Below are 11,362 nucleotides of genomic sequence, written 5' to 3'. Positions count from 1 at the left end.
TGGGATAAGTTATCAAACTGGTGTAAACTAGAACTGGCTTAGTTGCCCATAGCAGCCAATCAGATCTCACCTTTCATTTTTGACAGCTCTTTTGGAAATCCAGTTCTACTTTACACCAGTTTGATAAATGACCCCAATTATGTCTATTAGGGTCACTATTTTTTCAGCAGTATAGTACCTGGGGCATTGGGGAGCACCACGGGCACAGTATTGGCGGTGGCAGCAGGATGACACTGTGGGGACACCAGGATGGAGAGGTTGATGGAAGAATTTAGAAATCTAACGTGTCTATGTTACAAACTCTGTAGAGATGAGATGCGGCTGAAATAATTTTTTATGGCGGTCTAACTGAGGAGAAGAGAAGGTCTACATGACAGGAGATGTCCCTGGATGTAAGAGGTATGTGGTCACTATGACATGTAGAAAGTGTTTTTAAAGGAGAGTTACACTTTAAAGGCTGTATTTGTTTGTCTTTCCAACCTGCTTCTTGTTTTTTTCAGTTGAAAGGTTTACCTGGGAATTTGATATATGGATGGTCTATTCTCAGGATTGGTCATCAGTATCAAATCAGTGGGGATCAGACTCCTGACACCCCTGCTCTGGTGAGCACTGCGGTCTCTTTATAGTTTACCAAGCACAGCGCCGTACATTAGACAGCAGCGATGCTTGGTATTGCAGCTCATCCCTTTTCACTTAAGGCTACTTTCACACTAGCGTTCGTCGGTCCGCTCGTGAGCTCCGTTTGAAGGGGCTCACGAGCGGACCCGAACGCAGCCGTCCAGCCCTGATGCAGTCTGAATGGAGCGGATCCGCTCAGACTGCATCAGTCTGGCGGCGTTCAGCCTCCGCTCCGCTCGCCTCCGCACGGACAGGCGGACAGCTGAACGCTGCTTGCAGCGTTCGGGTGTCCGCCTGGCCGTGCGGAGGCGCGCGGATCCGTCCAGACTTACAATGTAAGTCAATGGGGACGGATCCGTTTGAAGATGCCACAATATGGCTCAATCTTCAGGCGGATCCGTCCCCCATTGACTTTACATTGAAAGTCTGGACGGATCCGTACGAGGCTATTTTCACACTTAGCTGTTATATGCTAAAATAATGCAGACGGATCCGTTCTGAACGGAGCCTCCGTCTGCATTATTATGATCGGATCCGTTCAGAACGGATCCGATCGAACGCTAGTGTGAAAGTAGCCTAAATGGGACTGAACTTCAACTAGGCCATGTGACTGATATACAGAGACATCACTGCCCTCCCAACAGTTGATCGGCAGGTGTCCCGGGAGAAGGATATTGAAGACCTATCCTAAAGATCATCTTATACACCTTGCTGGTACTGTATTACACTGCAGTTTCTCTGCACGAGAATCCGTGTAATCCACAATCAGTGCAGGCAGGCTATGTGTGAATGTGTTGTTTGTGCAATATTTCTTTTGGGGCCCCACTTAAAATTTTGCCCACGGCCACACTTTGTCTAAAACCGGCCCTGGTTATATCAGAGGACATTACAGGGATAAAGTATAGGAGGAGAGAACTACAACTCCCAGCATGTCCAGATTTTTATGTGATATCAAAGGACAATTCAGAGAGAGAGAGTATAAAAAGAGGGGATTACAACTCCCAGCATGTCCAGGCTGATATAATGTGATATTAGAGGACGATTCATAGAAGGCGTGCAAGAGGAGAGGACTACAACTCCCAGCATTTCCAGGTCTTTATTATGGGATATCAGAGGACAACTCAGAGAGGGCGTATAAGAGGAGAGGACTACAACTTCCAAGGTTTCTCAGGTTCACCACTTCTCCACTGCTGAACTTCACCCCGCTTGCACTGATGACATGATGGTGACATCATCACAGGTCCTTACCACTTTTTGTCTCCCCTGCTGAGCACCAGCCCATCCTGCACTGATCACATTACCGTGATGTCATCACAGGTTCTTCAGCTCTTGCATTGTACCAGGCTGTAATGCTCCCTCCTTGAGGACACATGTGGAGGACGTGTGGTCACCCTAATATCCACTTTATGACCAGTTGGGGCTCTGCAATTCACAGAGTTTTTTCTTCCCTATGCATTAACCGGAGTTTGTAATCACAACATAAGAAGGTGGAACTTCATGGATACTAACAATGCAATGATTTCTTCAGACAAGACCAAATAGTTATCTGTACATAAAAGGGAAAATAATGTGGATCAAATGCAAATTTTTATAATGCAAACATAGTTGATAGTCGCCAGTAACATACTAAACAAACCTTATGAATCAGGCAGAAAACATAAAAAACAACAACAATAAAATAGGCATGTAGCACTCTGAATAGAACCACACAAAGTATATGTTTAAGAAATCACAAAAAATTATAGATTATTGTAAACAAGAACACACAAACCATAATAAACACACAGAAAGTAGTGAATCGCTGTTTGTAGAATAGAATTACAATGGGTTGGAATAGACATTTTATATGAAGCATTCCATTACCAACTCCAGGAAAAGTCAGTAGAGTGTGATATATAAAAACAATGGAGACCCCACAGCGCAGTAACTCATTTCCTCCTATACTAGCTAACAGGTTTCTGGTCATCTTCCTTTGGACTGGATAGTGTTCATTATTTGGAGATCTTACACATCACTTGATTATTATTCCAGTCACTGAGAAGGGCCTGCAGCACCCAGATGACTACGTTATTTGCTGCTTCCTAATTTTTCATTTGATCCTAATTTTTTATGCAAGAATTTCCATCTTGTACACTCCGGAACAATTTCATCTTCTGTTGTTCTATCTAAACTATGACTATAGCTCCATATTACTTAAGTTATTACAGGACCCATATCAAAATTTGGAATGTAGCCCCCCTCAGCTATGACAACACAGTTTATGTTCCAACACACACACACACAACAAATAATCCATACACCGATACTGTCACAAAGTAAAGGTCCGTTTCTATATACCGATATACAATGCATTCAGAAAGTCTTAAGACCCTTTCACTTTTTTTACATTTTGTTATATTGTGGTCTTGAGCTAAAATAAAATAAATAAAAAAATCTAATTTCTTCCCATCATTCTGCGCTCAATACCCCATAATGAGAAAATGAAAATGTTTGAAATTTTTGCTCATTTATTGAATTGGTAAAACTAAAATCTTGCATTGACATAATTCTTCAGACCCTTTTACTCAGGACTTTGTTGAAGCCCAGCGATAACAGGCTCCAGTCTTCTTGGGTTTGATGCCACAAGGTTTGCACACTTGGATTTGAGTATTTTCTGCCATTCTTCTCTGCAGATCCTCTCAAGCTCTGTCACGTTAGATGGGGACCATCGGTGGACAGACATTTTCAGGTTTCTCCAGAGATGTTTAATTGGGTTCAAGTCAGGACTCTGGCTTAGCCACTCAAGGACATTCACAGACTTGTCCCTAAGATCCTCCTGTGTTGTCTTGGCTGCATGCTTAGGGTCATTGTCTTTCTGGAAGGTGATTAAGCCCAGTCTGAGGTCCACAGGGCTCTAGATCAGGTTTTCATTAAGGCCTCTTTCACACGGGCGAGTATTCCGCGCGGATGTGATGCGCGAGTTGAACGCATTGCACCCGCACTGAATCCCGACCCATTCATTTCTATGGGGCTGTTCACATGAGCGATGATTTTCACGCATCACTTATGTGTTGCGTGAAAATCGCAGCATGCTCTATTTTGTGCGTTTTTCACGTATCGCAGGCCCCATAGAAATAAATGGGGTTGCGTGAAAATCGCAAGCATCCGCAAGCAAGTGCGGATGCGGTGCGATTTTCACGCACGTTTGCTAGGAGACGATCGGGATGGAGACCCGATCATTATTATTTTCCCTTATAACATGGTTATAAGGGAAAATAGCATTCTGAATACAGAATGCATAGTAATATAGCGCTGGAGGGGTTAAAAAAAATCAATTTTTTTTTAACTTACCTTAACCCACTTGATCGCAAAGCCGGCATCTCCTGTCTTCATCTTAGTTGTGTGGAGGAACAGGACCTGTGGTGTCGTCACTCCGGTCATCACATGATCCATCACCATGGTAAAAGATCATGTGATGGATCATGTGATGGATCATGTGATGACCGGCGTGACGTCACCACAGGTCCTGTTGCTGCACAGAGCTAAGATAAAGACAGAAGGAGATGCCGGCTGCGCAATCAAGTGGATTAAGGCGAGTTAAATTTTTATATTTTTTTTTTAACCCCTCCAGTGCTATTTTACTATGCAGTCTGTATTCAGAATGCTATTATTTTCCCTTATAGCCATGTTATAAGGGAAAATAATACAATCTACAGAAGTTCGGGTACCAAACATGCACGATTTTTCTCACGCGAGTGCAAAACGCATTACAATGTTTTGCACTCACGCGGAAAAATCGTGCGTGTTCCCGCAACGCACCCACACATTTTCCCGCAACGCCCGTGTGAAAGAGGCCTAAGAATAATCTCTTTACTTTGCTCCATTTTCCCTCAACTCTGACCCGTCTCCCTGTCCCAGCTGCTGAAAAACACCCCCACACCACGATGCTGCCACCACCATGCTTCACTGTAAGGATGGTTTTGGGCAGGTGATGTCCATTATATTCAGTTTGCTTCCTATAACAAATGGCTGCTGGAAGTTTTAGTTTTAACTAAGCAGATGCCAGAAAGAAGCAGAGTTTATAATCTAATGAAAGTGAATCCTGTTGTTTATCTCTTAAATACAGACAAGTCACTGACGTAGCGGCTTCCTCAAATTCTGCATGTGCAGAACTTCTGCAGTCTGGCTTAGCAATCGATATCATATTTCATTTTCTGCAAATTAGGTTTCCGGTGCACTGTGAGTGGAGGACACTTGTGCACAATCATTCCACCAGTAATGTCACCTATCGTCTCCCCCCTCTTGTTAATTGTCAGTCACTGAGATTTTAGAACTGGTGCCAAAACATAGGGGTAGACAGGTGAACCAAATGGAGCGGCCCCACCCAATGTGCACCAAAAACCTTTTTTGCAGAACATAATAATAATAATAATAATAATGAAGGAGTGTTTCTCATAACTAGTGGACCATGGTTATGTTTTGGGGCACATACCCGCATGGTGGTATGCTTACTTTGAAAATTATTTTGGAGGTGACAGAGTACCTCTAAATATTAGCTTTTTGTATATCTTGCTGTCTAGGTCTTATTTTTTATGTATTATTATATATAATGCTCAGTTAAAATAGATGTTTAGCTAAGATGCCCTACTTAGGCTACTGTTACACTTGCGGCAGAGTGATCCGGCAAGCAGTTCCGTCGCCAGAACTGCCTGCCGTCTCTGGCAAAACGTATGCCAACTGATGGCATTAGTAAGACTGATAAGGATCCTGATCAGTCTTAAAAATGCCTGATCAGTCAGAAAAATGCATTGAAATGCCGGATCCGTCTATCCTGTGTCATCCGGAAAAACGGATCCGGGATTTATTTCTTTCACCTTTTTTTTTTCAGTCTGCACATGCGCAGACTGGAAGGACAGATCCAGCATTCTGGTATTTTGAATGCCGAATCCGGCACTAATACATTCCTATGGAAAAAAATGACAGATCCGGCATTCAGGCAAGTGTACATTTTTTTTTGGGCCGGAGATAAAACCGTAGCATGCTGCGGTTTTATCTTTGTCCTGATAAGTCAAAAAGACTGAACTGAAGACATCCTGATGCATCCTGAACGGATTGCTCTCCATTCAGAATGCATGGGGATAAAATTGATCAGTTCTTTTCTGGTATAGAGCCCCCGTGACGGAACTCTGTGCCGGAAAAGAAAAACGCCAGTGGGAAAGTACCCTTATTTATGTAGAATTCTGACATTAAAGAACATCTGTCAGTAGTTTTGTCCCTATGACACTGGCCGACCTGTTACATGGGCACTTGGCAGCTGAAGGCATCTGTGTTGGTCCTATGTTCATATGTGCCCGCATTGCTGAGAAAAATGAAGTTTTAAAATATGCAAATGAGCCTCTAGGAGCAACAGGGGCGTTGCCATTACACCTTGAGGCTGTGCTCTCTGCAACTGCCGCACCCCCTGCATTTTGATTGACAGGACCAGGCAGTGAAAACGTCATCACAACTGCTCCTGTCAACCAAAGTGGAGAAGGTATGGCAGCTACAGAGAGATCTGAGCCTCCAGGTGAAACTTCAACACACCTGTTGCTCCTATAGGCTAATTTGCATATATGTACAAATCTGCTGACAGATGCCTTTTAACGCCTTCCCAACCAGTGTACATGTACAGCGCTGACCGGGACTTTAAAGATGGCGAGCCCTCTCACGCCTGCAGCAGATACCATAGCCGCCAGGTACCTGGTATTTCAGACACCCGCGACTAAAGTCCACGACCAACAGTAATACCGATCTCTGACTTTTAACCCTTCAGATGCCATGGTCAAACGTGACCACGGCATCTGAATGCTCTAAAACCCTGAAGCGCTTGCGAAGCATTGTGTGGCAGCTTCAGTCCTCCGGAATGAACTGAAGCTGCCACACATTAGTTCCTATGGAGCCCCTGCCTACATTAAAAATCTCATACACTCCAATGTTAATGCATTGGAGTGTATGGGAGAAGCAATCTGATGACTGCTTGTTATAGTTCCCTATGGTAACTATAAAATAGTGTAAAAAAACAAAAACAAATGTTTTTAAAAATAAAAAAGTATATAAAAATTCATATCACCCCCCCCCCCCCCACTTTCCTCAAAATGTAAATAAAAATGTAAACAATAAAAAAATTATACATCATGGGTGTATCTGCGTGCGAAAAAGCCCATACTATTAAAATATAAAAATACATTTCCCATACGGCAAAAGGCAAAATGGACAAAAAGTCAAAATGGCCAATTTCTCTGTTTTTGGTCTCTTCACCTCCCACAAAAAATTAAATCAGGGGCGTCGTTAGGTCAAAACATACGGGGCTTGAGCCGCGAATGTTATGCTGGCACTGGCAGGGCCGGCCGGCGCTAAGACTCTCCTGTGCTACACCGGCCCCACCGCTCACATATATTTATAAACTCTAAACTGTAATCCTAATCTGCCTGCAGACTTAAATTAACTTGAAATCAGCGCTCATCTCATTACTAGATTCTTACTCAGCTCTGGTAACAGCAGGCAGTGCGGGTGGCGCTCGCTCACTGAAGTCAGGCGCCTGCTCCTCCCACTAGGTGGCGCAGGCGCGTGACGTCAGTGAGTAAGCACCGCCCGCACTGCCTGTTACTGGAGCTGACTAGCTGAAAGTGAGATAGTAAAGACTAGAGATGAGCGCTGATTTAAAAGTTGCAGGATACAGATTAGGATTACAGTTTAAAATGTGTACTCATGTGAGGGGCGGGGAGGGGGATCTGTGGATGGCACTGTTATGGGGAGGGGGGATCTGTGGATGGCACTGTTATGGGGAGGGGGATCTGTGGATGGCACTGTTATGGGGAGGGGGATCTGTGGATGGCACTGTTATGGGGAGGGGGATCTGTGGATGGCACTGTTATGGGGAGGGGGATCTGTGGATGGCACTGTTATGGGGAGGGGGATCTGTGGATGGCACTGTTATGGGGAGGGGGATCTGTGGATGGCACTGTTATGGGGAGGGGGATCTGTGGATGGCACTGTTATGGGGAGGGGGATCTGTGGATGGCACTGTTATGGGGAGGGGGATCTGTGGATGGCACTGTTATGGGGAGGGCGATCTGAGGATGGCACTGTTATGGGGAGGGGGATCTGCGGATGGCACTGTTATGGGGAGGGGGATCTGCGGATGGCACTGTTATGGGGAGGGAGATCTGCGGATGGCACTGTTATGGGGAGGGAGATCTGTGAATGGCACTGTTATGGGGAGGGGGATCTGTGGATGTCCTGTATGCTGGTTCAGCACTGGTAGCATTTTTGGCGATTATATTGAGGGGACCTGGTCCTGGGCAACCCCACAGTGGCACAGCCACACAGATCATCCCCCAACCCCCCCTGTACTTGTTCTGCTGCTTGCTGGCTGCGTGGGCATGAGTTCAGAACTTCAGTCACTTTGGTCCGCAATTCTGTTCTGCGGAGTGTGATCGCGCAAGACCCGCCGCAGGAGGTCACCGGTCTCACGGGATCACGAGCCGCAGAACAGAATTGCAGACCGAAGTGACTGAAGTTCTGAACTCATGCCCATGCAGCCTGCAAGTAGCAGAACAAGTACAAGGGGGGTTGATGGGTTCCAACTTCTGTGATTAGTTTATAGTTGGGGGGTTTGCTTAATTTTAAATTAGGCTGACCATAGGTTAGGATGATCTGTGGGGTTGTCCAGATGGCTAGGCCCTTCACTGTAGTTATTAACCCAATTCAGCAATCCCCTATTCACTGAAGGGGGCACTGCTTGAAAGGGGTTAATAACTACTGTGAAGGCCCCCCCCCCCCCCCCGGTGGCGATGAGGGTGTGGCTTCATGGGGTCAGGGCGTGGCTTCACCTGGGCTCGTGCCCCGGATGTCTTCAGACCCTAACAAAGCCCCTGAATTAAATTAAAAGTGATAAAGTCTTACACAAATAACACACCCCAGAATGGTATAAATAAAAAGTACAGATCGCCCTGCAAAAAAAGCAAGCCCTCACACAGGTCTGTACACATAACTACCAAAACGTTAGAGGGGTCAGAATATGGCAATGAAAAGATTTTTTTTTTTTTCCAAGCTTCATTTTTTTTTTTGTATTAAAATGCAAGAAAAACTATACATATGTGGTATCGCCGTAATCGTACTGACCTGGAGAATGAAAGTAACAGGTCAGTTTTACCATATAGGGAACGCTGTAAAAACAAAACCCATAAAACTGTTGCGGAATTGCATTTTCTTTCCAATTTCACCCCATAAATGGTGGAATTAGAAAAGTGCAACTTGTCCCTTTAAAAGAAAACAAGCCCTCATACGGCTATGTGAACAGAAAAATAAAAAAATGTTATCACCCTAGAAAGTCAGGGAGTGAAAAATGAAATTGCAAAAGCAAAAAACTTTCTGGGGCTGAAAGAGTTAACCATATTTTTGTAAATTTTTTTTATTTATTATACGCACTTATTTATTTATTATACGCACTTATATAGCGACTACTATATTCTGCAGCGATTTACAGACATTTCCATCAGGCTGTCCTCAATGGGGCTCAAAACGAATCATTTTTTTTCTTTGATCTTGCGTTTCTCTACAACTTAATTCATGTTAATCATGTGTTCCACTTACAATATAAGAACATTCATGTTAAAGGGGGATTCCAGGATATTACTACTGACAGCCTACCCTCAGGATTTTATTTGTTCTACTCGCTTATATAGCACTGACATATTCCATAGCGCTTTACAGATATTAGCATCACTCGATGTGCACCAGTGGAGCTCACAATCTAAATTCCCCGTCATTGGACTGTGGGAGGAAACCTACGCAAACACAAACTCCATGCAGATCAAACCTAGGACCACAGTGCTGCAATGCACCAGTGGTAACCACTGAGCCACCATACTGCCTTCATAGGATAGGAGGAGGAGGCAGCATGGCAGCTCAGTGGTTAGCACTGGGCCATCTATATCGGTGTGGGTTCGACACCCCAAACTACACGGCTCTGTCTATTGTGTTGTGGATGGAGCTGGTAACTGCAGCACTGTTCCCATGGACCTCAAGGGGTGCACCACTGCAGTAACCAGCTCCATCCGATGCAAAATGGACGGAGCTGTGTAGTTCCAGCACTGATTGGTGTGGTGCAGGGTGTCAGACCTCTGAGGAATGGCCATGACTGCACAGCACCATTTCACCTACAGTAGGTAACGATAAGACATTAGGATAAGAAGGACACCACCACTGTACAGAGGCAGGTGTGATAATCGCCCATTTCTAGGCGACTTTAAGTGCGTTCATGAAAACGACGTTTGTCTACGCAATCAGATTTCTGTTAATGGCTCATTGTCAGGGAATTCATTTTTAGAATAAGTCTGTATAATGCTGTGTGTACTGTATAATCTGCATAAACCTTCCATCTGTATGAATACAATGTGCGGCTGATTAGACAGAATAATATGCAATCAGCACCGTCATAAATCTGCGGCTGCGGATCTAGAACACCATAATGAAGTGTTATATGGGAAATGATATATCCTCCCCCCAAAGCGTCAAATCATTGAATGAACTGTTGAGACAGGGACGAAGGATATATTAAGAACAAAAATCACAAATAGCGTCAAAAGTTAAAGGGGTTGTCCAGGACTAGAAAGATAGGTGGCTTTCTTCCAAAAACAGTGCCATGCCTGTCCACAGGTTCTGTATGGTATTACAGCTCAGCCCCATCCACTTCAAAGGAGAGGAGCTGCAGTACCAGACACAACCTGTGGACAGGTGTGAGGCTGTTTTTGGAAGAGAGCAGCAATATTTTTCTAATCCTGGACAACCCCTAAGGAGGCACCATTAAAGGGGTTGTGTCACTTCAGCAAATGACATTTATCATGTAGAGAAAGCTAATACAAGGCACTTACTAATGTATTCTCATTATCCATATTGCTTCCTTTGTTGGCTTGAATAATTTTTCCATCACATTATACACTGCTCGTTTCCAGAGGTTATGACCACCCTGTAATCCAGCAACAGTGGTCGTGCTTGCACACCATAGGAAAAGGTGCCAGCCTCTCTGGTGGCCGAGACCGTGAGAGTGTGCATAGGCTGGTGCTTTCAACTATAGTGTGCAAGCACGACCACCGCTGATGGACTGCAGGGTGGTCATAACCCCTCGATACGAGCAGTGTATAATGTGATGGAAAAATGAATCTAGCCAGCAAAGGAGGCAATATGGACAATCACAATACATTAGTAAGTGCCTTGTAGTAACTTTCTCTACATTATAAATGCCATTTGCTGAAGTGAGACAACCCCTTTAATACAACAGTAATGGCTAAACTACAAGACGCTCATCAATCTGTGAAGCTCGGTCTGTATTACTCACTCCGAGGATTTGCATTGGTGAACACAAAATAAATTAGCAAACTGCGTTCCCTAAGGGCTCATGCACATGGCCGTATGGCTTTTTCAGTGTTTTGCGGTCCGTTTTTTACTTATCCGTTGTTCCGTTTTTTTGTTTCCGTTGTGTTTCCATTTTTCCGTATGGCATATACAGTATACAGTAATTACATAGTAAAAATTGGACTGGGCATAACATTTTCAATAGATGGTTCCGCAAAAACGGAACGGATACGGAAGACATACGGATGCATCCGTATGTGTTCCGTTTTTTTTTGCGGACCCATTGACTTGAATGGAGCCAAGCACCGTGATTTGCGGACAAGAATAGGACATGTTCTATCTTTTCACGGTACATAAATACGGAAATACT

Source organism: Bufo gargarizans, chromosome 7, assembly GCF_014858855.1.
Source record: "Bufo gargarizans isolate SCDJY-AF-19 chromosome 7, ASM1485885v1, whole genome shotgun sequence".
NCBI classification, from domain to species: Eukaryota; Metazoa; Chordata; class Amphibia; order Anura; family Bufonidae; genus Bufo; species Bufo gargarizans.
The sequence above is the reverse complement of the archived record's forward strand: the minus strand, read 5'-3'. Positions refer to the sequence as shown.